This window comes from Microtus oregoni, unplaced genomic scaffold, assembly GCF_018167655.1.
Source record: "Microtus oregoni isolate MIOR12 unplaced genomic scaffold, Mior012 000001F_ref0000356, whole genome shotgun sequence".
Taxonomy (NCBI): Eukaryota; Metazoa; Chordata; class Mammalia; order Rodentia; family Cricetidae; genus Microtus; species Microtus oregoni.
The window spans coordinates 66,812,066-66,837,432 of record NW_024543060.1 but is presented as its reverse complement, the minus strand read 5'-3'; the positions used below and the strand labels follow the sequence as shown (position 1 = coordinate 66,837,432).

Genomic DNA, 25,367 nt, shown 5'->3' with positions numbered 1-25,367 from the left:
CACCACTATGCCCGGCTTCCATGTTTTAAATAAGTGTTTTGGATACAGTATTTGTCTTGAAGGGCACACCAAAACCCTGAGTGTCCCCTTCTTGCAGCCCCTGGGCTTTGTTGAGCTCCCTAAGCTAGCTGCAATTTGAGTTGTAACTCTGGGCCTACAGGCACACTGGTGCTATCAGCATCAATAAGTCCCTCTCATTTCCAAGTTTGGATGGAGCAGGTGACTGCCCAGGCCTAGAAATATGAACTACCAGTGGGAAGAGGCTGGGCCAATGGGAAATCAGAAGCAGGAGAAACTAAGAAAAAGCTCCTCCCTCTGACCTTGAGGATACTCTGAAGCGGGATTTCTTCTTGCAGCTTTTCCAGAAGAATCCAGCCGGAGAAGTAGGCACATCTGTTGAACCCCTGCCGAGTCTTTGCCAGGCCCCTTGTAAAACTGGCCAGCACAACCACATCCTGTTGCTTCCCGGCTTGCTTGCATTACTTCCATCTTTCAAGTCTCCTTCACCGGCCTCACTTGCTTTTCCCAAATAAAGCGGAACAAAATAATCCTTGATTCTTGCTCATTCCTCAACCCAGGTGAACCAGGCTAAGACCAAACGCAAGCTAAGTGTTGAGGATGTGTATAATGGTGAGCGTACACGCGTGTACACAAAAATGGGAGAGGCACCCAACGTTCCCCAACAGTGCCTGCCTGCTGCTTTAAAAAAAAAATTAAACATGCTTTGTGCTGTGTATTTTTTTATTGATTTTTATTGAGCTCTACATTTTTCTCTGCTCCCCTCCCTGTCTCTCCCCTCCCCTTCAACCCTCTCCCAAGGTCCCCATGCTCCCAGTTTACTCAGAAGATCTTGTCTTTTTCTACTACTCAATTAGATTAGTTCTATGTATGTCTCTCTTAGGGTCCTGTGCTGTGTATTTTATTAACCAGTGATAGTTAAATGCCTTTGCAATGACCTAGCACAGTGCATGTTTCTCGTATGTGGACTTGAACATAGCCTTAAACAATGGCATTTCTCAGGGGACATTGGTCTCTGAGATTCCTAAACTTTTATCGGGGTATGGCAGTTGATCTTGCTCCCCTGCACACATAGACGCACACAGAGATGTACACTCGTGCACCTCATGCATGTGCACACACACACCCTTCTTCCTTGCTAGAAACCCCAGTTTGGTTTGCAATCACTCTTTCCTTTGCCCTCTTGGACGAGGGAGGGGCAATTCCAAAGAAACAGAACCATGATGTGTTAGGCAGCTCTGGGGATCCCTACACCCAAAGATTTTGGCTCCTAAGATTATAAATATGTTCACACTTTAAATGAGTTATTATTGTATTAGCTGCCTCCAAAGAATCCTGAAACCCACACATACATTCACACACACACACACGCACACACACATACATACACACATGTGTGTGTGAACAAGTTCTTATGTCACGCGTCTCACCAGGGATTATGAGATAGTATTCATCTTACCTTCATATTCTCAACTCCTAACATTCATAGTAGGATCTTAACAAACATTTCTTGAAGTGGTTACTCCATTCATCTTGACCTGCAATTTACATATTATACATATTACATGCCTAGTAGGTAGTTAAGTAAAGGGCTGTGAAGAAGGCCCAGAAAATATGGTTGGTATTACTTCTTACCCAAAAACTTTAAGGCTATAAAGAAAGGTAACAAGGGGCTGGAGAGATGGCTCAGTGATTAAGAGCCTTTGACTGCTCTTCCAGAGGTCCTGAGTTCAAACCCACCAACCACATGATGGCTCGCAACCACCTATAATGGGATCTGACTGCCTCTTGTGTGTATGAAGACAGAACACACACACATATGAATAAATCTGGAAAGAAGGAAGAACGGAAGGAAGGAAGGAAGGAAGGAAGGAAGGAAGGAAGAAAGAAAAGGAAGGAAGGAAAATGGACCACAAAACAGGTTAAATCCCTATCATGTTACAGTACACCAAAGATGGCAAGTAATGGCTGTTGGACTGTTGGAACAGACAGACTCTTCTGCCATTGTATTATGTCTAGATAACAGCCAAACCCAAAAGAAAGTGTAATCTGCTCTTGGTAGAATGCAGTTGGTGCTTGAAGAGCATCAACAAGATGTCAAAACTCGGCAGCAGAATTTGACAAGTCTTCAGTGGAGAACGGAGGGGATGGGTGGGGTCCAAAGGAGCAGTGGCCACAAGCGAGACCTGCCATTGTAGGACCCTCCACCAAGGCTTGATGTCTTTTTTTTTTTTTTTTTTTTTTTTTGGTTTTTTCGAGACAGGGTTTCTCTGTGGCTTTGGAGCCTGTCCTGGAACTAGCTCTGTAGACCAGGCTGGCCTCGAACTCACAGAGATCCGCCTGCCTCTGCCTCCCGAGTGCTGGGATTAAAGGCGTGCGCCACCACCGCCCGGCAAGGCTTGATGTCTTAACCCGTGGTCTGACTCTCCACATAAGAAGCTTCAAAACTTAGCTTTAAATTGGAGCTGGGAGAGAGGAAGGGTTGACATGGCAAATGGTGTTTGTTTATGTAGCATGGATGATGCTGGTACCATGGGTTGGGAAGTGGTCTGAGAGATGGGACTCACGAGGCAAACTGTCAAAACAGTGTCCACTACCATGAGATTATTTCCTAAAACTAGGGAGCAATGGGTTAGGTGAAATAGGAGCCGCAGACACCGGAACCTTAGTTTCCTAGTAAGTCCAGCTCTGAAAAGCACAGCTCGCCTCCCTTTCATTCAGTCTTCAGTTCTTCAGTTTCTTCGGATCCTGTTTAGCAGTTTCCCTTCCCAGGTTTCTTGCTGTGCACACAGGGGATTTCGTATTCTTTAGGTGTGCTTCACTGAGTCCCACACTCTTGGGCTAGAACCCATGAATCTAGCCACCTTCATCTGCGTCCACATCACACTCACACTCAAGTCTACCACCCTCCACAAAGCTTGTGGGAGTAACCAACCAATATCTGACCTGTCTTAGGCCCACACCACTGATGGAACCCATTCCTGACACTGCTTGGGTAGCCAAGAGCCTGAGACCAGACAGGCCAGGGATCTAGGGCAAAGGCAATACTACTGTTCTAGTAAAAGAACATGGCGATAAAATTCCTCTTAATAACGTCTTGTTATACTCAACATCATCAGAGAAGCTTCCTCCTGCAGCAGAAGGGATCACATACAGACACCCACAGAAAGACATTATGCAGAGAGACCTTGAAATGTTCAACCCTAAATGATTTGTCTCCCTCAAATTCCTCCTACTCAGAGCTCAGGAAATCTGGGCAGAAAGAATGTAAAAGCCAGTGGAAATGGAGGACACCAGGAAAACAAGGCCCTCTGCCAGCAGGATTGGCACACATACGAACTCAGAGACTGAGGCACATGCACAAGGGTGTTTGCATGGGTCTTTGCTTCTATATAATGACTTCCAGTTTAGTAGTTTGGGTTGGTTTTGTTTGTTTGCTTGTTTTTGTTTTGTTTTGCTTTGTTTTTTCAACAGTGTTTCTCTGTAGCTTTGGAACCTGTCCTGGAATTAGCTCTTGTAGACCAGGCTGGCCTCGAACTCACTGAGATTCTACTGCCTCTGCCTCCCAAATTCTGGGATTAAAGGTGTGTGCCACCACTGCCCAGCCCAGTTTAATGTTTTTAAGGGATTCCTGAGTCTGCACACCAGTGGGTCTCTGCATCTCTATCTATTTCTGCATCTCTATCTATTTCTTGTGTCTTTTCTTGAACTCTTTTTCTTCTGTTTGCTTTGTACTATTCCGATGTGTTAGTTTTTGTTTTATCTTAGAAGTCTGTTGTTTTCTATTAAGAGATAGAAAGGGATAGATTTGGATGAGAGGAGAGGTGAGGAGGAACTGGGAGAAGTAGAGGGAGGAGAAACAATAAGGGGATACAACATGTGAGGAAAAAACCTAATTTCAGTCAGAGGAAAAGGGGGGGTATGAAGGCTTGGGGGTGTTAAATAATTTACCTAAATTTGGAGCCAGGATTTACCCCAACTCTATCCCTTTTACAGACAAGGACCACTTTCCATCGAGGAGGGGAGCACTTCCAACAACTTACCTATAGTTTTCTTCTCGATGGCTCTAACCATGTCAGCAATTATCCCCCTAAGCACCCTGCTATGCAGATAACATGTTCAGGAAAGTTCCAGAAACCTAGTGTAAATCAGACATCCAAACAAGAGCACACAAAGCCAGTTAAGGGTGATGAGTGTCAGATAGCAGCCTGGGGAGGTCACTGTGAGCTGGCATCTGAGCCCCCCACCCCACCCCCGCCCTGGGAAGATGTGGACTGCAGCGGACCTTAAAGGGGTGAGTTTCAGCAGGTTTGCCCGCAAGGGGCACAGCAAACAACGCTGGCATGCTAGTAATGCTTAGGAAAGAGGTGAAGCTAATCTCATTATTTGGCAGCACAGGAAACAGAGACAATAGAAAAGCTGGAGCCAGAAGGTGCAGACGTCTCTAGAAGATCTACATTATAATTTAGCTTTCAAACAAATAATTAGAATCCAAAGGCAAAAAGTCCCTTTCCTTCACATAACCCTGTTGGCAATTTCCTTGTGCGACTTTCTAGCTTTTTCTTGTCAATAGGCTAAGTAGCTATACCCACTTATATATCCATTTTTCCCTTTATTAAAATATGGCATATGACGTGAAGAAATTTTGAGCACTTAAAAAAAAATCTAGCCACTCTTTTCTATGGCCATAACCCCCTGGAACCCTCAAATCTATTTTTCTAAACCCTCTCCGAATGGCTCTGATGAGCAGCCAGCCCATTTCCGTCTGCTCCTCCCTGTCGTTTGTGTCAACTTGCCCAGGACTTGCTCACCACATCCCAAGATGGGGCTGTAAGCGCAAGCTCGTGTGTGATTGTATTTTAATAACTTCACAGTACTGAGAGCGAGGTGTTTGCAGGGCTTTTGTCTTTGCGGAGCTCTTTCCTGTATGGTGAGTGTTTTATTCATGGTACAAGTCCAAGGGATGGGCAAGCCAGCTTCTATTCCCCTTTGTTGCCAAAAAGACCAACCCTCAAGCTAGGTCTTTTGTCCAGGGTGGCCCCGTTGGATAAGCAGCCAGCATGACGCCCTCTCTCCTCGCTTAGGAGGTCTGAGCTGTTGTCTCCAGGTAGCCTTTCAGTTATCTTGAGAATATTTTGTTTAGTGACAGTGGGAAGGTTGGGCTTCCACAGAGACCAGTGGAAAAGATCTCCCAGGGCGGATGGGGCATGTGTATCAAATCAACCAGATAGACTTTCTTTTCTACCTCCAGGTAGAATCAATGCTGTCAGAATCACTTTCAGATAACATGACCGATGAAGCCGAGGAATGCAGCCCTAGGTCCAGGCGTGTTGGCGTCCAGGATGCTTTCTGTCCCTCCCTGGGCAACTGCTTCTTTGCTCTTCACACCGGCTGCTAGGAGCCAAGTGGTCCTCACTCCAGTCACACCTCCACTCAGGAGGTCGCATCTAGATCTTCCACCAGCTCCGAGACTGAAGAGAGTTTGTAACTTGCCGTCTAAACCAAGATAATCCTGAGAGGAAAGAGAGGATCCCTGGAGCAACACAGCAGCGTGACAAGTGGGAGGGAGGGAGGCGAGCTCTGGGCAAGCTCAGAAATAGCATTGCTCCAAAAATGAGAGGTTTGTAAAACATAAAGTCTGACTAAACCTTAGAGTGCTTTTCTTCCTTGATGTGCTCTTGGTAAAGTAGCAGTTTGTGTATCAGCTGTATGTTACTCTATACAGAGAAATTCCTGGGAAGTTGTGTAATGAAATTTTACTTGCCTGGAGAAGCTAGCTAAGAAAACAAATGGCATAAAGAAAGGTCATGAGAATGTAGTTTTAACAAAACCCTTTAACAGGGCTGGGAACATGGCTCAGGTGGAAAGAGCATTGGCCACCAACTCTGATGAGCCGAGTTTGATCCCCGGGAACAAAGTTACAGGAGGAAAGAACCAGAATGGACTCACACGAGTTGTCCTTTGATTTCTACAGATGTGTTGGCCACTCACCCTCCTGTGAGTGCACACACACAGACACAGAGGAGACAGCATGCACAAACAAATTAATAAAATGTAAAAAATCTTTTCAGAAAGCACTATCTCATCCTTTTGTAAGGCTTTAAATTTTGCAACATTTTCTTAATGTGTAGAAATAAACTGGCCGTTGTTATAAATAGTATGCTATTTAGTGTTCACATGAACCCCGTAAAGCAGTGTAGTGTGGAATATTCTCAGATGCATCTTTTCCTTGCATCTTACTGCAGCAGGCGTGGAGATGCTACCAGCAGAGTTGTAACGGACAAGGGGCTGCTCTTTTTAACGTAAAATAACAAACACTCATTATAAAAATTTTTAAATATAGAAAAATTGTGGGAAAATGTACCCACAATCACTTTGCAAGGGTCCATTTCGCTTTTCTGCTGTGTTCCCCTGCTAGAACCTCAAACTATCTGTCAGTTAACATCCTAGTGTAATGGTCCCCCAAAATATTTGTATTCAAATAACTTTCTATTTTTTACTTAGTTGGTACCGGGTAGCTGTTTTAATTTTACATTGTTGTTGAGACAGGTCTCACGAAGTAACCCTGGCTAGCCTGGAACTTGCTGCAGACTGAGTTGAACTCCAACTTGCAGAGATCTGCCTGCCTCTGCCTCCAGAGCCTGAGGTTAGAGGAGTGTGCCGCCGTGGCTCTGGCCTTAGCTGTGGTCACACTGTATATTAAGTGAATTCTAGTTCCCACTTGTTATGTAATGTGAATTTCCCATTCCGTTATAAACCATTTATAAGTATAATTTTAAATAACTGCACACTAATTATTGCATGGAGATGTCATATTTACCTAGGGGTCCTAGTTACAGCCTTCAGCGGCTTTCATCTTCTAAGAGTTTACAGGGAACAATGGAAATGTCCACACTGAACAATCCCATACTGAAATTTCTTTTGAAGGTTCGTTTTAATTTCCTACAGCTAGGTTCCTAAATTTGCACTCCTCTTACAGCACTAGAACATATTTAAGGTACTTGCTATGTATTAAAAGTTTGCCTTCCAGCAGGTTCGGCTTGAGTATCAACAGTAATCATGATCCTTTCCGGACAGGAGGCTTTCGGATAAAAAGCAGAGCATATGTTTGGGTGCCTTTCTTGGTTTCTAGAGACGTCAGCTATTTCCCTTATTCTGCCTATAACTAATGGTCTTTTCTGCTGCACAAATTACTTTTTCATATAATTTGTGAGCAGTAATTGTTACTAAAAGTATAAATTATATTTGTGAAAAACTTTTAAGGAAGGAAGGAATGAGGGAGGGGAGGAGGGACTGGGGAGATAACTCAATGTTTAAGAGCCTCCCAGCACCCGCAGGCGGCTAACAACCATCTATAAATCCAGTTATTTATACATTCCAGAGAATCCAGTGTGGCCTCATGGGTCCAGCTCATATGTGGTACATAGATATACATGCAGTAAAAACACCCATACATATAAAATAAAAATAAATAAATCTTGCCATGTCCAACACAACTAAAGACTTAGACCTGACTGAGGCAGTGAGGAAATGACAAAAAGACAGACAGACAGACATATGGACACACAGGCAGAAAGCTGGGGTTGGGTGGCCTGGGTTCTAAACTTTGGTTATTATATACAGTTGAACAGAAACACGGGGTATCGCATACAGTTGAATAAAAGGGTGTGGTTATTACACACAGACAGACAAGAAGGCGTGGTTATTACACACAGACAGACAAGGAGACAGGTGGAGCACCAGTAATCCAAACTCAGAGTGAGAATTTGAGGTTCAACCTGAAGGTCAGAAAAACAAAGCAGCCAGCCACTGGCTCTTACCTCTACCTCAGTCCAAAATGAGTATCCTGCCTCTAGAAATCTTAGAATGAGAATGAGCCTGAGAGCTGTCTCCTCCCCTCCCATCTTATCCCCTCTAGGGCTGGGATAAAGAACGAGCACCACTAACCACCTGCTTTCTAAGAGAGTGTGGTTACTGGGAATAAAGGTGTGTGTTATTGCTGCCGGTCTATAAGGCTAGCCAGTGCGGCTGTTTTACTTTTCTGATTCTCAGGCAAGTTTTTATTTATTAAAATACAATTGAAATGCCACTACAGATGGGGTTATTACACACAGACAGACAAGGAGGCAGGGTTATTACAGACAGACAAGGAGGCAGGCTTTACTGGATCAAGGAAGCAGGTTTAGCTCATCTGAAGCAGCCTCTGTAGGGAAGCAGGCTGTAAATATCTAAGCGGGGAAAGCTATGGTGACATTTACTGAAGGCTATCAACAGCCACACGTGAACCAGAGGAACACTCTGCCATCCATTTTCCTTTGAGTCTCCCCCGGGGGATTTGTGGATGGCTTTGCCGATTCCTTCGTGGGTCAGAGGCTCTGAGGACCTTGGCATATCCAGGTCCAGGCCAAAAGCACACCTTCTCTCAGGACTTCCCTCACGGGGCTCCTCTGCTCCCTACAGAATCTTAAAATAATAATAATAATAATAATAATAATAATAATAATAATAATAATAATAATAAATAAGGAAGGAAGGAAGGAAGGAAGGAAAGAAGGGAGGAAGTAAGGAGAGAGAAAAAAAAGAAAAGAGAGATTGGGAAACCACTCATTGGTTAAAGTGCTTGCCATAGAAGCCACAGAAGCCACAGAAGCCTGGTGTGCCTGCAGGCCTGGGACCAGCTAGCAAAGAGACCCAGCCTCAGACAAGGCAGAGAGGCAAGAATCAACACATAGAGGTTGTCTTCTGACCTCCACAAATGCACTGTGCTGTGCACCACCCCACCCCACAGAAACATATATGTTAATTTAAAAAAATACAAGAATAATTCAAGCACATGCTTTTATCTTTTTCGCAATTTAATATTTATGTATATACAATCAACTAGTTAGTTTGTGGTACTGGAATAGAACCCAGGACCTGACACACACTAAGCAAGTGCTATGTGCTGAACCACACCCCAAACTAAATTATAAATATCTACAACAGTTGGGGTTCAGTCCCCAGAACCACATAAACAGGGAGTGATACACACCTACCTATAGTCCCAGTACTTGGGGAAGCGGAGGCAGGAGGACCAAAAGCTCAAGATCATCCTCAGTGACCACAACAGCTCGCATGTCTTGTTGCTACAGCAAGACACCCGGCAACTGAAGGAAGACAGGTTTATTCTGGCTCACGGTGTGAGGGTCTAGTCTTTTACGGTGGGAAAGCTGTAGCCACAGCAGCTTGACGTGGCTGGTCACATTGTACGCACACTCCAGAAGCAGCAAGCATGCATCCCGGTGTGCAGCCCGCTCTCTCCTTTTTATGCAGCCCCCGCCCATAGAATGATGCTTCTCACACCCCAACCTCCCCACCACAATCTAATCTAACCCCTCGTAGAGAGCCTCAGAGACTGGTTTCCAAGGGGATTCCAAATCCCACCAAATTGACAAGATTAGACATCATACCTGCATAGCAAGATTCAGGGCTAGCCTTGGATGTGTGAGACTATCTCAAAAGTAAAAACAAAATCTTTATGTATAGTAAAGCTTGATCTTTTTAAGCCTATTAAAAGTATTATGTATGTTATACAATGAGAATAGGCCCAAATTTCTAAAGAAAGAACTTCAAGCATGTATATAAAAACATAACATTTCCATTCTGTGTGCTCCTGGCATGGATTTCCATTCTTATTAAGAACTGGCAAGACCCTCCAATTCCCTAAACTGGCAAAACTGGGGAGAGGGGCGAGTATGATTGGGGTTCATGATGTGAAATTCTTAAATAATCTATAAAACTATATATATATTTTTTTAAAGGACTGGCAAAACCCAAGGCCAGAGAGACAGCTACAGTGGGCTCTTGGGCCTGTTCAGTGTGCGTCGTTCTGGGCTGAATTCCCTGATTTCCCACTTTGTGCTGTGGTGTACAGGCATTTTGAGCCGTCTTTCGGGGAAGTGAAAGCGATTCTTCCAGAGAGAGAGAGAGAGAGAGAGAGAGAGAGAGAGAGAGAGACCTATGACCCCACCCAAGGTCACACAAGTAGTAAGGAACTGAACACTTTCCGATTCAAACACCTCAAATTCCCTTCGCTAATCTGCTGCTTAGCTTCCCAGGTAGAAGACAGCCTGAAAGAGCCAGGCTGTGGGTAGGTGGGAATTCCTTTTAAAACTGAAAAACCCAGCAAAGGAAACAGCCGCTTTGGCGCTTTGGCGTTGCTGGAGGTCCGTGCAGTCGGCTAAGACGTCTCTCACCTGCGTCAGTTGCTATTTTAATCGACTTCTCCCTTCTCCTGCATGTTTAGATGTCTAGCTTCAGGAAAAAGCGTCGGATTAGCAAAGGGTGAATGAACAGGCTCCACGTCCATCTGTCGGGTTTTAATAGCCAAGGCACCAAGTACACAACGAACGGTTGCCTGCCAAGAGGAAACTGTTGAGTCAGGCTGGTGTGTGATGCCACTGTCTGTCTTTGTCGGCTTCTTGGCAGCTTTATGAGGATGACAACCTACTTCCGCCTCCCTTGATCAAGAAAACTGAAGGTTATAAAGATGTGACACTTTTCAAAAATATGATCTCTTCCTATAGATATAAATCAAATTTGAAAATCATGATGCTTCAATGAGATATACAAAGTTAAGGGAGGTAAGTCATATTTTACATTATAAAACCCAAAATTAAGTAACTTTAGACACAAACAATTTTTGGCAGTACCGAGTGAACAACACAGAATGTTACAAAGCTTTTTAAATGGCTTCCTTTATATCCAGGAGTCTCAGGGAAAAATGAGCATTTGTCGCAGAAGAGCAGCGGGGACGATGGCAGATGATACAGTCCCACCCTTTGTGCTGTTTAAGAACCAGTGAGCTCCCTCTTGACAGCTTGAGCACTTGGCCTCAATGCCGCGTGACTGATTGGGAATTAATATGTGTATTAAACGATATATTATCAACCTGCTTTCATTTTAAAGAGGACATGCATTCTGAATATTTTTCTCTTAAAAATCAATCTTTCCTGGGAAAGATTGCGTTGGGATCCTAGGAGAAATCAATAAGACTAAAATTCTTCTGTGAGTACTGCCCTTAAGAAATAAGATTCGAGGGGGGAGGGGTGCGGGGAGAGGGGGCAGTCACTCACTTCTTCCTCTTTCTTCCTAGATACAAGAAAAAAACCTACCTAGGTGGTCTTGTGGAGGGTCTCAGGAGCCTAGGTCAAAGAAGCAGGAAGGCAGAAAACAAGGATTATCACAAATTTGGAGATCTAGAAAAATGTTACCCGTCAACAGCAACCCAGAGTTGAGAAGTTCAGACAGTGAGCCGATGACAGACAGGAAGGGAAAAGAAAGAAATGCAGACTTCTGGGAAGATGAAAGGAACAAAGGGACGAGTGGAAGATACACGGGTCAGACTCACTCACTTCAAAACCAAAGTCAAGCTACTGAGGAGCCCCTGGGACTATGGCACAAAGAAAGAAATGGCTGATCTAAAGACCTGAACTCTTGAGTTAGGCTGAACCAAAAGCTGCATGCACACACACACACACATACACGCCACACATATACATATATACACACATCACACATACCACACACATATACACACCATACACACACACCACACACAAAACACACATATGCTACACACCACACACAATACATACACACACACACCTCACAAATACTACACACATACACACACGTGCACACATGTACACATATGCCACACAATACACACACACCAGAAATATTATGCACATACACATTACACATGCCACACAACACACACACACAAAATAATAATAATGAAAAGAGACACAAGAACAAGTTTCTGAGAGATAATCTGGTCCTTTATGACTATAGTAATCACACACACACACTACTGGACACCATATCTACATATAGAAGTGTGGCCTGTGGTTGGAGTGATCGGTGTGGTTCTTGTCTTTCCAAACCTGCAGGAAAGAGAATCATCAAACAGTCTAAAACTATATAGCTGGATGTATTCTTAGGCCTTTTTCTCAGGATTGGGGCACGGGTATTTGTTTGTTTGTTTGTTTGTTTTTTTTTTTGGTTGGGTTTGGGTACACATTAGCTTCCTAGACCCCTTTAAACTGTCCCAGAAATAGCTTAATTTCAAGTTAGTATTAGGGGGATCCTAGGAAATGAATGGTGTGGAGAGGGGAGAAGCCTGAGTAGTGTGGGATGGAGAATGGCTATTTGAAGGGGAGGGTTACCGTCACCTCGGGGAAGCTGTCTGTCCACTCAGCCTGCAGCTCCTCTCAATCCCCTCTCTGTTAGTGATAATTGATACCGCAGCTTGTAATTCTCCCTGCCTGACAACAATCCGTGTTCCTATCTCCTCCTTGAAATTGGGATGAATTCTTATTCATCTGTATATTTCAAGCTCCTCAAGCCAGAAGAGGGCCCCAGATCTCATTACGGATGGTTGTAAGACACTACGTGGTTACTGGGAATTGAACTCAGGACCTCTGAAAGAGCAGCCAGTGCTTTTAAACTCTGAGCCATCTCCCCAGCCCCTATTCCAAGCTCCTAAGGCCAGGCCTGGCACGCAGTTGTTACTCAGAATCTTTTTGTAGAATGATTGGAGCCAGACACATGCCCCCTCCCCCATCCCTTCTGCCTTATGAAATGTCTGACCTCATGAGACATATTGACTTATAGAACTTCCTGAAAGACTATAAAGCAACAGAAAATACGTTGTTTTGTGCCCCCACATCATTTTAGCCTCTGGATAGTCAATTAAAGTTTATGTGATCTGATTGTTAATATTTATCACTAAACCTTGAGAACTGTCTCTAAACTGCAGGATGACACACTAATTGGAAGACCAGAAGGGCATATAGGTGCTTCACACAATGGGTAATTAATACTACTTAGCTTAACGGTTATTAAAAATTTACAAGTCTTGGAATTAACACTAAGTAGAGGCCGTTAATTTGGGCTCACAGATCCTTAGCAGGTCCAAGATGAACTCTGAGGATGGGGTGGGACCCTCAATGAATCACAAAATGATGAGGCTTGTGAATGTGTACATTCTGAAAGAGAGGCGCTCATAGCTCTTATTAGCTCCTGCAGGAGAACCAGGATGGCCCCCAAAATAACGAAATACATGACGTCAAACCTTAAAGGAACTGCAAAAGAAATATGCACACGATGCTGGTCAAACCATTGTTCTAGGGGGATGATGACCCGAGTGGACGCTAACAGGGGAACTTAGGGGTCTGTAAGACATGAAGGGTGTGCAGCACAGAGGCCACCATGTGCTGTTTAATGGCATAACAGCTTGCTGCCACCTCACGATTTTTTTTTTCTACAGGAAAAGAGCTTTGTCCCTCTATCAGACAATGCGTCAAACTTGCTTCTAAAATCCTAAAAGGTGCCTCTTCCTTTTTCCCCATTGGTTCCTGCATTTTTGGTCATGTTCAGAGAAAAACCTGATGGATCATGGATGGCATCCCGCCCTTGTAGAATTGAGGTCCCGTATCTACAAATAAGTCCTGTACAATGACAATACGTATCATCTCCCCTGAACAACTGTTGCTTTGCATTTTTTTTTAGAGAGAAAGGAGAGAGCTTTAACACAATAACACTTTGTAATTAAAGTCTAATTACCTGGTTATTTTAACGTTTAGATTGGGAAATGTGTTTTCTCACCATCTCTTACTGCTAAAAGAGCTACTGGCAGCAAAAGCGAGAGGGTAATTGTGACTGGATCCACACTCTCCGTTCAGATATTGTCTTTGAGAGGCAACCAAGAAACCCTTTAGACTGCTGGGCAGCCAGATCTAATCTCCCTGTCTAGACTAAATAAAAAATCTATAAATATAGAATTCGTGAAAGGTAATGGTGATAGGATATATGGTTTGCTGTTATTTGTTGCCTTTCAAAAACTGGGAAACAAAGTAAGTATCTGTGCTTTAATGAAAGAAAGAAAAAAAAAAGATTGAGTCACCACAAGGTGTAATGAGATCTCATTTGTGGAAATTGCATGCATACATGCATACCTGGGCATGGAATGTGTCCAGTCACAGCACACACACACACACACACACACACACACACTCCCAAAGTCAATAATTATCACTGAGTGTTAGAATTTGGGGTTTCTCATCCTTCTTTTTTTATACTGTGTGAACTTTTACAATATGTCATTTTATTAGAACAATAGCAGTATTTTTCAAGAACTGGAGAGACTATTTGGAGAAACATGAAGACAAAACTAACACCGGAAGTCAAACATAATTTGAAAGCTATGAACCTCAGCATCAGCATCGTGGAGAGTTCTCAGCTCTCCAGGTGCACGGAATCCTAAGACTCGCAGCAAGCTCTCTGTGTGGTAGTTTAAACATATTCAAAGGGAAGCAGCATCCGGTTTTGGATGCTCCTGACTCCGTCTAGCTCTTGAGAACTAGTTCTTGTGAAGACGCGGGTTGTATACAAGAATGAAAACACAGGCGGGGCCGTGGTGGCGCACGCCTTTAATCTTAGCACTTGGGAGGCAGAGGCAGGGGGATCTCTGTGAGTTTGAGGCCAGTTTGGTCTACAAGAGCTAGTTCCAGGACAAGCTCCAAAGCTGCAGAGAAACCCTGTCTTGAAAAAAAAACAAACAAACAAAAAGAATGAAAACACAGCAGAAGAGGTTGAGGTAACTGTCTGTTATCGCCAGTGGTTGTACCAGTCAACTCGGCACATCGTGCACCCGATATTCCAGGAAGAGATCCAGAGCTCATTGTCTGAAGCAGCCTAGGATTGTCCTAAGTAGACCAAGACCCACTCCCAACTTCAAGGTGAACTGCTCCATCATGAGACTGACCCCGCCTCAGAAAGACTGTGTACAGTGGGGGCGTCCGCTGTGAGTGATCAGGGCTCTTCTCAGGAATTCCCAGAGGCAGCCCCTCCCCCCACACCCCCAGCGTGCTGCCCCGAGAATCCAAAGGACTGTGCGCTTTCCAGGTTTGTTTGGGTCCCCCAAAGTTTCATATCTCCCATTATATAAGATGGATGAGAGGCAAGTTTCTTCTTTTGCCAAGTGGGAGAAAAGCACAGGAGAGAACACATATAAAGAAACTGTGTTTTAAAATCCACTTAAAATAACTCATACTCATATTCCCTTAGAAATACATCAATACACCTGCACGGCAAGTCATAGAATCGATCCAAATGCAACAGACGAACGGATAAAGTGTGCATATCTATGCACAATGGCGTTTAATCCAGGCATGGGGAGGAATGACATTATACCATTTCCAGAACAACAAATAGAACTGGAGATTGGCATGTTAAGTGGAGTGATCCAGACCCAGAGAGGCAAGTGTTACATCTTTCCTCCCGTATGCGGAACCCGAGGACTCTGTGTGTGTGTGCGTGTGCGTGTGTGTGCGTGTGCATATGCCACACATGTGTGCACTGTACGTGGCATGAAAATAAAAGGAGAAATATTTGAGAGGTAGGGAAACAAGAGAGGATAATGCGGAGTGCATATGGTCAAAGTGCATGGCATGTTTGCACAAAAATACTATCAAACTCGTTGCTTTCTACCATACATTTAGGAAAAACTTGGCTTAGAAACTCGTATCTACCCAGAAGCAAGCATAAACTACTGCTTTTGCCTACCCCTGTTAACTCATAGTATGGAGTCTGAGGCCTAGCTGGTGGCCTGGTCAAGACAAGGACCTAGGTCTTCCCACGAGCAGACTGGTGAGTTTTCAATTCTCCCAAGCTACGTTTTTGCTATGATCTTGGATGAATTTCACTTCTTCGAGGGTCATTTCTGTTGTTCGCCAAGTGAGAAGGGAGAGGTGGATGGTGCCCTTCCTCTGTTCCTCCACAACACTCCCCTATAAGTTCTGTGCGCCAGGGCCCTGAGGTAGACATGTTTGCACTGACCTCTCACTTCTGATTGGGTGTGTCAAATGGAAGGCCCTAGCAACATAGGAGTCGCAACCCTTCCACAGGGGTCACCTAAGACCATCAGAAAACACAGATATTTGCATTACCCTTTACAACAGTAGCAAAATAATGGTTATGAAGTAGCAACAAAAATAATTTTATGGTTTTGGGGGGGTCACCACAATATGAGGAACTGGTTTGTGTGTGTGTGTGTGTGTGTGTGTGTGTGGTTTTTCAAGACAGGATTTCTTTGTAGCTTTGGAGCCTGTTCTGGAACTAGCTCTTGTAAACCAGGCTGGCCTCAAACTCACAGAGATCCACCTGCCTCTGCCTCCCCAGTGCTGGGATTAAAGGCATGTGCCGCCACCACCCAGCTGAGGAACTGTATTAAAGGTTTTTAGAGTTAGGAAGTCGAGCACCCCTGGAGGGCTGAGTAAAACTGGTGTACCTGTCAAGCCCTGTCTGGCTACTGTGGGTAAATGGACCCTGTCAGCCCTGGCCTTAACGTTCAGTTGCCTTCTCCAAATTCTAGCATTTTTTCCCCCTTCCCCTTCAGCTGTAAGGGTGATGATGTTTTTCCAGAAGATCCCACCCAATTCATGGTAGACCACAACCGCAAGCGGAAATAAAATCCTCTCTACCAGTAAGCTGCACCCCCAACCTTGATCAACTCTGTTATTAACCTGGCAACTTTATCTAACTCTACCGTTTGTCTCATAAATATCCTAGCTAGACCGAGATCCAGCAGCCATTTCTTTGCTCTCTCTTCCTACCTACAACAACCCATAGCCTTTCTCTCCTTGACTCTTGAAAGGCACTGGTCCGACATCCTGTCAGCTCTGGAATGTGGTGTTCTGATGCTAGAACCCAATGCTCGGGGCATAAAACCCTGCACACAAATATTACACTTCAGCTAGCTAGTTCTCCCCAAAGATTATTCTGTAACTACTTTAAGCGTGTCACAGGACTGAGTAAGTGCAGGGTCCTTTGAAGAACTGGCGATTTCAGGGAAAATAGAAACTGAGCCTACACGTGTGTGTGTGTGTGTGTGTGTGTGTGTGTGTGTGTGCGCGCGCGTGCCAGTACTAAGTCTGTCTTAAGACTTAAGATAAGGCTGTCACCATAGGAGAAGGTCAAGCTGGGTACTTTATAAGAAAAGAGATCTATCTGGTGGGTGGGAAGCTCAAGAGTATGATGCGGGAGCCTATCAAGGGCCTTTGCGCCACAGTGCTGTGTGACAGAAAGACAAGCCAGCTCATGCGAGGGAGAGAGCATCAGGAGGCAGAATTGCTTGTCTCATGACTCTTTCGGAAAGACACTAATCCATTCGGAAGGGCTCTGCCACCCAGCGCTCTGACAGTGGGGATAAGCAGGCAGCTTGTGCTGTTAGGAGACACAACAAACCATACAATGAAAAAGAGAAGCATCTATCTATATATTTAACAGTAAGTCATTAGTGCACAGTTATATTGTCTACTCAGCAGAATTACAGTAATGGGTTCTCACCCAGGGCCTAAGAACTGTCTCATCATAGGTCCTTGGCCTTATAATGGGTTTGGGTTTGATCTTGTGGAGTGAGACAAATCCAACGAAAAAGTGGTTGGTTCCATTACTCCGGTGATGCTCACGCCACTGTTGCCGCAGAGGCCGTGTCTTGCCAGCCCAGTGACTTTTGTAGGTTGCAATGGCCTCAGCAGATATGGCTGGCAGTTACTTTTCTTGCCTGGTAGTAAACATCGTACCTTCTGGCACTGTGAAAGCTAACCAATAGGTACGACGCTTCCAGGTGAGCTCCAGTTTTGTGCGCTGGGCACTCTAGAACTTGATGGAAACCAAAAGCAGTATCAGTAGCCTCTAATGTTTTGGGGTCTATGGAACCTCACTAGTCAACAGACCATAGGATGACAATCTTTAACTTTCTGAAGAACCACCAATTTATTTTCTACTTTTGATTGGACCAACGTTTCTAATTTTTACTAGCAAGGTGCAAGGATTTAAATTTCTCCCTATCCTCACTGATGCTTGTTTTCTGATTCTCCTGTTTCTTTGTTTTTGTTGTTGTTTTAGACAGGGTCTTGCTCTGTAGTCCAGGCTGGCCTTGAACTCGTGGCCCTCCTGCCTTAGCTACCTGCACAATGCCTTTCCCAGATTTGTTCGCAGTTCATAGCCACCCTGTTTGCCACTCTGACTTGTGTTTACCCCGAAACTAATGATGTCAAGGGTCTCATCATGTATTTATTTGCTATAAGTGATTCTTGGTACTTTCCCCGCAGCTGCAAGTATACCCTGTAAACCATACAGATTTATAAGGATCTCTGTTGTTCCTTTTTATAGCCGCATCTACCTAATGCACCACTTTGATCACCCACCCTCCTACATATGGGAATCTAGTATTTCTTTCCAGCATTTTGCAATTACAAACCATACTACAATGAATGAGTTGGCACATAGGCATTTTTTTCTTATGACCAGGCAGTGGGCTCTTACGGCATGGAGTCAGCACAAAGGAGACAAAGCCATATATTAAGAACGAGAGAAGCAAGGCTTTACTGAAAGTTCGGCTCCTGAGCAAATGGGAGCTAACAGTCATCAAAGAAATAGACGGACAACTTGCTTCTCAAAGGGAGCAACAGGTTTTTATTGATTTTTTTTTTCGGGAGTAGACTGAAGTTTGGTAATTGCCTGTTGGTCATGGGCAAGATTTCAAAAGATGTTTTCCTTCTTGTGCACAGGTATTCTAGCCTTGAGATTTGCAGCACAGCGGGCATTCAACTAAACCGAGGAACTTCTGAGCTACCTTTGTTTGCATCAACATCCTGACCTTGCAAAGGCTGAACGGCTCTCGGTACCCGGTGTTGCAGAGAAAGCACCAGGAAAGGAGTAGAAGAAACGCATCCCAGATCCAACAGGTGGCAGGCCCGGCTCACCCTGCACTATAGCTTTGAACAAAACATTTTCAATGACCAACATGAAAAGAAAAGTAAAATGTGGCCCAAAGTTTAAGGGGATAGACACAATTTGGGGGCAGAAATAAGATATACTTTTCATCCCATTTTAGGGCCCACTAGATATAAGTAGACACCATGGTGGAGTCACTGTGTGTGTGTGTGTGTGTGTGTGTGTTTGTGTGTGTAAGACAGTGTGTGTGTCTATGTGTGCATGAATGTCTGTGCATTGTGTGACTGCATGTGAGTGTGTGTAAGATTTACTTTTGCTTTGTGTGTATCAGTATTTTGCCTATATGTGCATGCAGCGTCCACAGAGGCCAGAAGAGGGCATCAGATCTCATGGAATGGCTGTGATCTGCCTTGTGAGTGCTTGGAACCAAGCTCAGATCTACTCAGTTAACTACTAAGCCCTCTCTCTAAGCCCCAAAGAAAGTGGGATTTTTGTTGGTGGTGGTGGTAGTTTGTTTTGGTTTTGTTTTTTAGCAAAAATAACTTTGGGGGCCGGGCGATGGTGGCGCACGCCTTTAATCCCAGCACTCGGGAGGCAGAGGCAGGTGGATCTCTGGGAGTTCAAGACCAGCCTGGTCTACAGAGCTAGTTCCAGGACCGGCTCCAAAGCCACAGAGAAACCCTGTCTCGAAAAACCAAAAAAAAAAAAAAAAAAAACTTTGGGGCTGGAAATATGGCTCGGCCCATTGAAGACTGGGCTCCCAAGCCAAAACAAAAACAGCTTTTAGGTCTCTACAAAGAAAATACCCTGTTGCAGAATTCTCCTACCCAAGACATTGTCTGCAGCAGCGCCGGCCTAGAGCAAGCAGTGTCAGGTGCAACTGTGTGACCTCCCAAACCGGTGATTTTGTCTGAGAGCAACAGTCTAGATTTTCCCAAGGCAGGCTAACATCTGAGCTGATTCTGGGGGTCATTTTCCAAGATGAGTCTTTTCCTTAGCAACAATCCCCTGGCCTGCTTGTCATCTCTGTGGCCACCTCATACCCCATCAGGTCTAGTTTGATCCAGTCTAACAGGTTCTTAATCTGTAAACATTCTGGCTTTGCGGACTAATCTGGTGTTTTGTGAAGAGCTATTGAGACCACACATCTAGCCAGTAACAGGTTAAAGACCCAAAGTCAATTTGCCGTTTGGCTCCCTGAGGGGGTCCCAACCCCTGCTGTTTGTAGGTATACTTAGGGTCCCTGGAAATGGAATTGCCAAGGGCAAAATGTAAATTTACCTGCAATTTTGTTGTATATTAATGAAGTTAGTAGTGGAAGCAGGAAGAAGAGGGGGGGCTCAATCTGAAGCACAGGAGCATCAAATCTAAGTTGAGTTTGTCTTACTTTTCTATTGCTGTGCAAGACACCACGACCACGGCAACCAGGAAAGGAAAGCATGTATTGGAGCTTATAGCTTCTGAGGGTTAGAGTCTATGACTATGGTGGGGAGCGTGATGGCAGGCAGGCCTGGCCCTGGGACAGGAGCTAAGAGCCTACATCTCAATCCATAGACAGACAGACACACGTACAGAGGGGGGGGAGGGGAGGAACTGGTAATGTCAAGAGTCTTTTGAAACCTCAAAGCCTGCCCTTACTGATAGATATACTTCCTCCAACAAGGCCACACTAACCCTTCCCAAACATTTCGAATGCATGAGTCTGGGGGGGGTGGGGGGCTATTCTCATTTTGACCACCACAGAGTTGAGAAAAGGTTGAGTTGAGCTAAAGGTATCAGCCTGGAAAATATGATGGGTAACTATTTCCACTTCGCGGAATTTAGAATAACCACAAGAACAAATCTCTGACCATTTCTGTGAGGCGGTTTCTAGATCAGGTTAACTGAGGAGACCTACGTGCTGTTCTGCAGGCTGGGGTCCTAGACTGCATAAATGGAGCCCGGTTAACTGAGTGCTGGCACTCCCCATTCTCTACTCCCTGCCTGGGGGTGAAGCCAACCAGTGGCTTCCTGCTCCCCCTGCGGCAGCTGCCCTGTGGTGATGAACTGTCTCCTGTGGAACTGAGAGCCACAACAAACACTTCCTTTTGTCTTTGTCTTTGGTCAAGTACTGTGTCATAGCAATAAAACAAAGTGGCAGCAGCGAGAAGGGAAAGTGGCCAAAAGTTACCCCTAGCCAAGAAGCTACTTGCAATGTCTAACTACTGGGAAAGAGAAAACCAGTTTTCTCCAACAGAGTGTCCCTGGGGACATCAACCACACGCAGAGATAGACCCCACGCTCAGGAGTAGCTGGCCATCAGGAGTAGTTGGCTATCAGGAGTAGCTGGCTAACACAAAACGGACTCCATGTATTTGTGTGTGCTTCTGTTTTGTTCCGTTGGTTTGATTTTAAGGGTTTTTTGCTTCTTTTTTTCTGAGAGAGAACACGAAGGTGGATGCGGGGAGCATCTAGGAGAAGTTGGGGGGGGGAGAAAGAATCTAATAAGAATATAGTATATAAAAAAGCCAATAAAATATTAAAATATGGATGTTACTTTTAAAATACAGTTTATATGAGGTAAAACCTAAAGTTTCTCTTTGACTCCTTTAGTCCAAATCCAGGAGCCTCCCCAAAACTCAGGAGCTATGACGAGGTACCAAACCTAAAAGGATGTCTGAAAAGTGTCCCATCAACCAAATTAGGAAACCAGAAGCAACGATAGCTTTTCATTTCCACCCATATTCCACCACCGTACTTGTTTTTTGAATCGGGATCACACGTAGCCCAGACCGGCCTTGAACTCGCAACCTGCTGGACCTTCAGGGTTCCACCTCCCGATTGCTGAAACAATGTGTCTGTCTCGGCACACCTGGCTTATCCTCTTATTTCAGGGTGATATTTCCCCGTACCTTTCCTTGATCTATACAATAATATGATTTCCAAACACTGGTCGTGAAGTAACAGAATCTCATAGCTGTTCAGAATAAACAATATACTTGGGTTTACTGAGTTTGGGGTTGTTGTTGGGTGTGTGTGTGTGTGAAATTGAACTGATTTATAATTGATTCTATGCTGTAATTCTTTTTCCCTCTAGCACTCTGGAATGTGTCTGAGCAGAGCCTACCATCCACTTAAGAAATGGCATTGATTATTGAGCGCAGGATATGTTTCCAGCCCCGTAAGTCCTAATTCTCTAGACTCAGAGCTTTCGTTTCTAAAATAGAACAAGCTTTCCATCACGTCCATTTCAACAGAGATCACCTTCAGAACTTGAACTAATGCGTTTCTGTTTTGTTGAGTTGGCATTTAGTCTCTGCCCGGGCAGTCTGATGACTCCTCAAATATCCAGTCCTCCTGTGGGTTTAAAGCTGAAAATTTGTAACATGCAGCAGTATTGCCATTTCTGGGGGCTCACTTTTGCTCCCTGAGATCCAAGAGAGAGCCTGCTTGAGGAGGTTTTCCATCGCCTTTGGCTGGGGATGGGGCAGAGTTCCCCAGCTAATGGCGTGTGTATCGGCCACGTGACTTCCCGAGCCTGGTTTAGAGCCCTGGAAAAGCCATTAAAGAAGCCCCAAATCAGGAAAACCCAAGAGGGAAGAGGACGTGAGTTCTCGGGAATCTTACCACCTAAGGGGCTCAGGAAAACTTTACCTATAGGAATAAGAATCGCTGTATACAGTTCATAAATCAACTGAACTGAAACGTTGAGAAAATGATGATTTAACCCCAGGCGGGGAGATGACGCGGTCAGTGGCGTGTTTGCCTTGGAAACGCAGAGTTCGGTCGCAAGCGTCCACATGAAAATGCTGGGTATGATGTCTCATGTTCCTAATCCCAGGGCTAGAGAGGTGGAGACATGTGGCTCCCTGGGGCCAGTCAGCCTGGTCTACTGGGAAAGTTCGAGACCACTGAGAGGCTCGGTCTCAAAGCAAAACAGATGGATAGTACAAAATAATCATATGAGGGTTTTCTTTTCTCTTTCTTTCTTTCTTTCTTTCTTTTTTTCCAAAACAGGGTTTCTTTGTGTAGCCCTGGCTGTCCTGGAACTCTCTCTGGAGACCAGGCTGGCCTCACACACACAGAGATCCGCCCGCCTCTGCCTCCCGAGAGCTGGGATTAAAGGCGTGCGCCTCCGCCACCGCCGAGCTTCCATATAAGTTTTTAAGCTTTAAAGCTTTGTTTATGGCGTTTTGTATTATTTAAGTTTTGACTTTAGTCGTGTCTCGTGACTAGTTTACGTAGGGATGGATGTCCTACCGCATCTGTTCTTGATGTTCTGTACCAGAAAAACTACAGCCTGATGGGAGCCGTGATGGTGTTTACCGAGCACGCTGCCCTGGAAAGCTCGCTGGGCTCCTGGTTCTCAGTTACGACTGCTGTCAAATATGCTGAGTTTAGGGGACCACCATACACCTATTAGGAGATGCAGCAGGGAGGTCGAGAGCCTGCACTGTTTCTCTTTTGTACACATGAGGGTTTAAATAAACTTATACTCCCTGGGGCTCCCCAGTCCTGAAAGCCTTTGTAAGTGCGATTGCAGGTCTATCCAACTACTCTTCATGGCAGCTCAAATATAAGATACGAAATACTGTGTCTATGCTTTCTGCATATTCACAAATTCCCCAAGATACTCACAGCTGGGAAATAGTGAGGAAAAGTGATAATCAAACAATAATAATATCCAATATCAGCAGTTGGAGCCCCAGTGTTGAGATCAGTTATTCACAATTATTAAATGAATATTCATTACTTACAGGAATGAGGTTAGGAACAAGGGAATAAGGGCAGAGAAGTAAAAAACACCTACACTGTTAGGACTGTAAAGCACTTTCAGTTTGACAACGTTGGCCAAATGCACATGCAATTTAATAATTCTTTAATTTTTAGTTATATGGATTTCTTCCATTTTATATATTCTTAAGGGTTTTAGGGGAGGGATTTGTCCATTTGTTTGTTTGGGTTTTTTTTGTTTTTTTTGTTTTTTTTTTTTTTTTTTTTGCTTGTTTGGTTGGTTGGTTTTTTGAGACAGAGTCTAATTTATTAGCCGAGGTTGTCCTGGAACTTACGGAATTGCCCAGGCTAGGCTTGAACTCATGGCAAGTCTCCTTTCAGCTTCCCAAGTGATAGAATTATGGGCATGACCCACCAGGCATAGCCTAGTCTTGATTGTTCAGATATTTTATTCTCTGTGTTTCTCTACAAAAACAAACACTTTTTCCCATTATTCTCCTTAAGCTCACCGCGCAATGACAGGCACACAAGTTACTTCCGAAAGCTGAAAGGGTTCCAGGAAACGGCCCTCAGATTAATTATTTCACCACCTAAGGAACTCGGGTGAACATTCCCTTTTAAGGAAGAAAATATGCATTGTTTTCAATCCGAAAGAAACCACTCAAATCATTCAAAGTTTTCCTTTGTTAACCATGGCGAAAACATGGTAAACCCACGTGTTGTGGTTTTTCACTACACCGCATTATCCCACATCATGATTCTCTGTGAACTTCTAAAACATCCACCCCACAATACACCACACACATATACTACACACAAACACACCCCCTAGATACACACGCATACCACATACATACCATACACACGCCCACAAATATACATACGTGCATGTGCTTACACATATATACACTACCTGCATGCACACACATGCACATCACATACATATCACACACATGCATACAAATATGCATGCACCCTAGGTACACATGCACACACACACACACACACACACACACACGTGTTGCTTTTAACGGGAGAACAGTCTCAATTACTCTCAGACAAATAGGATTCTTGTATACATTTCTATCTGCCCCAGAGTGTGGTTTCATAAGAATTTATTCTTCATTGCATGCGCAAAAGGCTGCCCTAATCTCCCTCTTTGGCGACTGGAGTACATCCAGAAGTTTTCAGTAGAAAAGGGCCTTTCTTCCTTGATCCCGAGCCAGAGCTGAAATGAATCTTACGGGACTTAAACAGCCCAACGTCTTCACGCCACCACCAAAGTCTCGTTCACAGGGGCACTTTGGGCGGCAGGTGGAGTTATAATTATAGATTAGAAAAAAGCAGCATCAGCAGCTGTCACTTCTGTTTGTTCCCAGCTATAACTGTCACCAGTGGGCAAACTGGCATAAACAGGTCTCTGCAAGTGGAAAAACATTTAACCCCGGACTCGCTACTCGCCGGAACCTCACGGCAGCCAGAGGACAGGCGGAAACCTGCCGGTCCACAAGTGAAGGGTGCAAGCCGAGCAGCGATCTGAAGGTGCCTCTTCAGGGAGAGCCTGACATTTGAAGATTCCCTTCCGGTGAGAGACTCCGAAGAAACAGGTTAGTGCGCCATCGGGTTACGCACTTGAGTGGTGACCTTGGTGCTCTGTGGGTTTTGGGGTCTTGTCAGAGCCTAAATAGAAGGGTGGAGGAGCAAATGGAAGAAAGGAAAGGTGGCTAGAGACTATTATCCAACCCAACCTGCCCGGAGAGCAGCTGATGACATTTGGTTTCGTTTGCTGTGTCCCTCTCTGTGACATCTGTGCTCTCCTCAGGCAAAGAGGGAGCGATGGAAGAGGAAAGCGT

General features: G+C 44.6%; 1 long non-coding RNA gene across 1 annotated transcript; it reads left to right on the top strand.

The window, feature by feature from the left end:
- The first annotated feature begins 18,774 nt into the window (after positions 1–18,774).
- LOC121457155 lies at positions 18,775–24,922 on the top strand. The gene is made up of 3 exons (XR_005975681.1): positions 18,775–18,812; positions 21,878–21,961; positions 24,894–24,922. It is a non-coding gene; the product is annotated as an uncharacterized LOC121457155 (long non-coding RNA).
- The last annotated feature ends 445 nt before the right edge of the window (positions 24,923–25,367 follow it).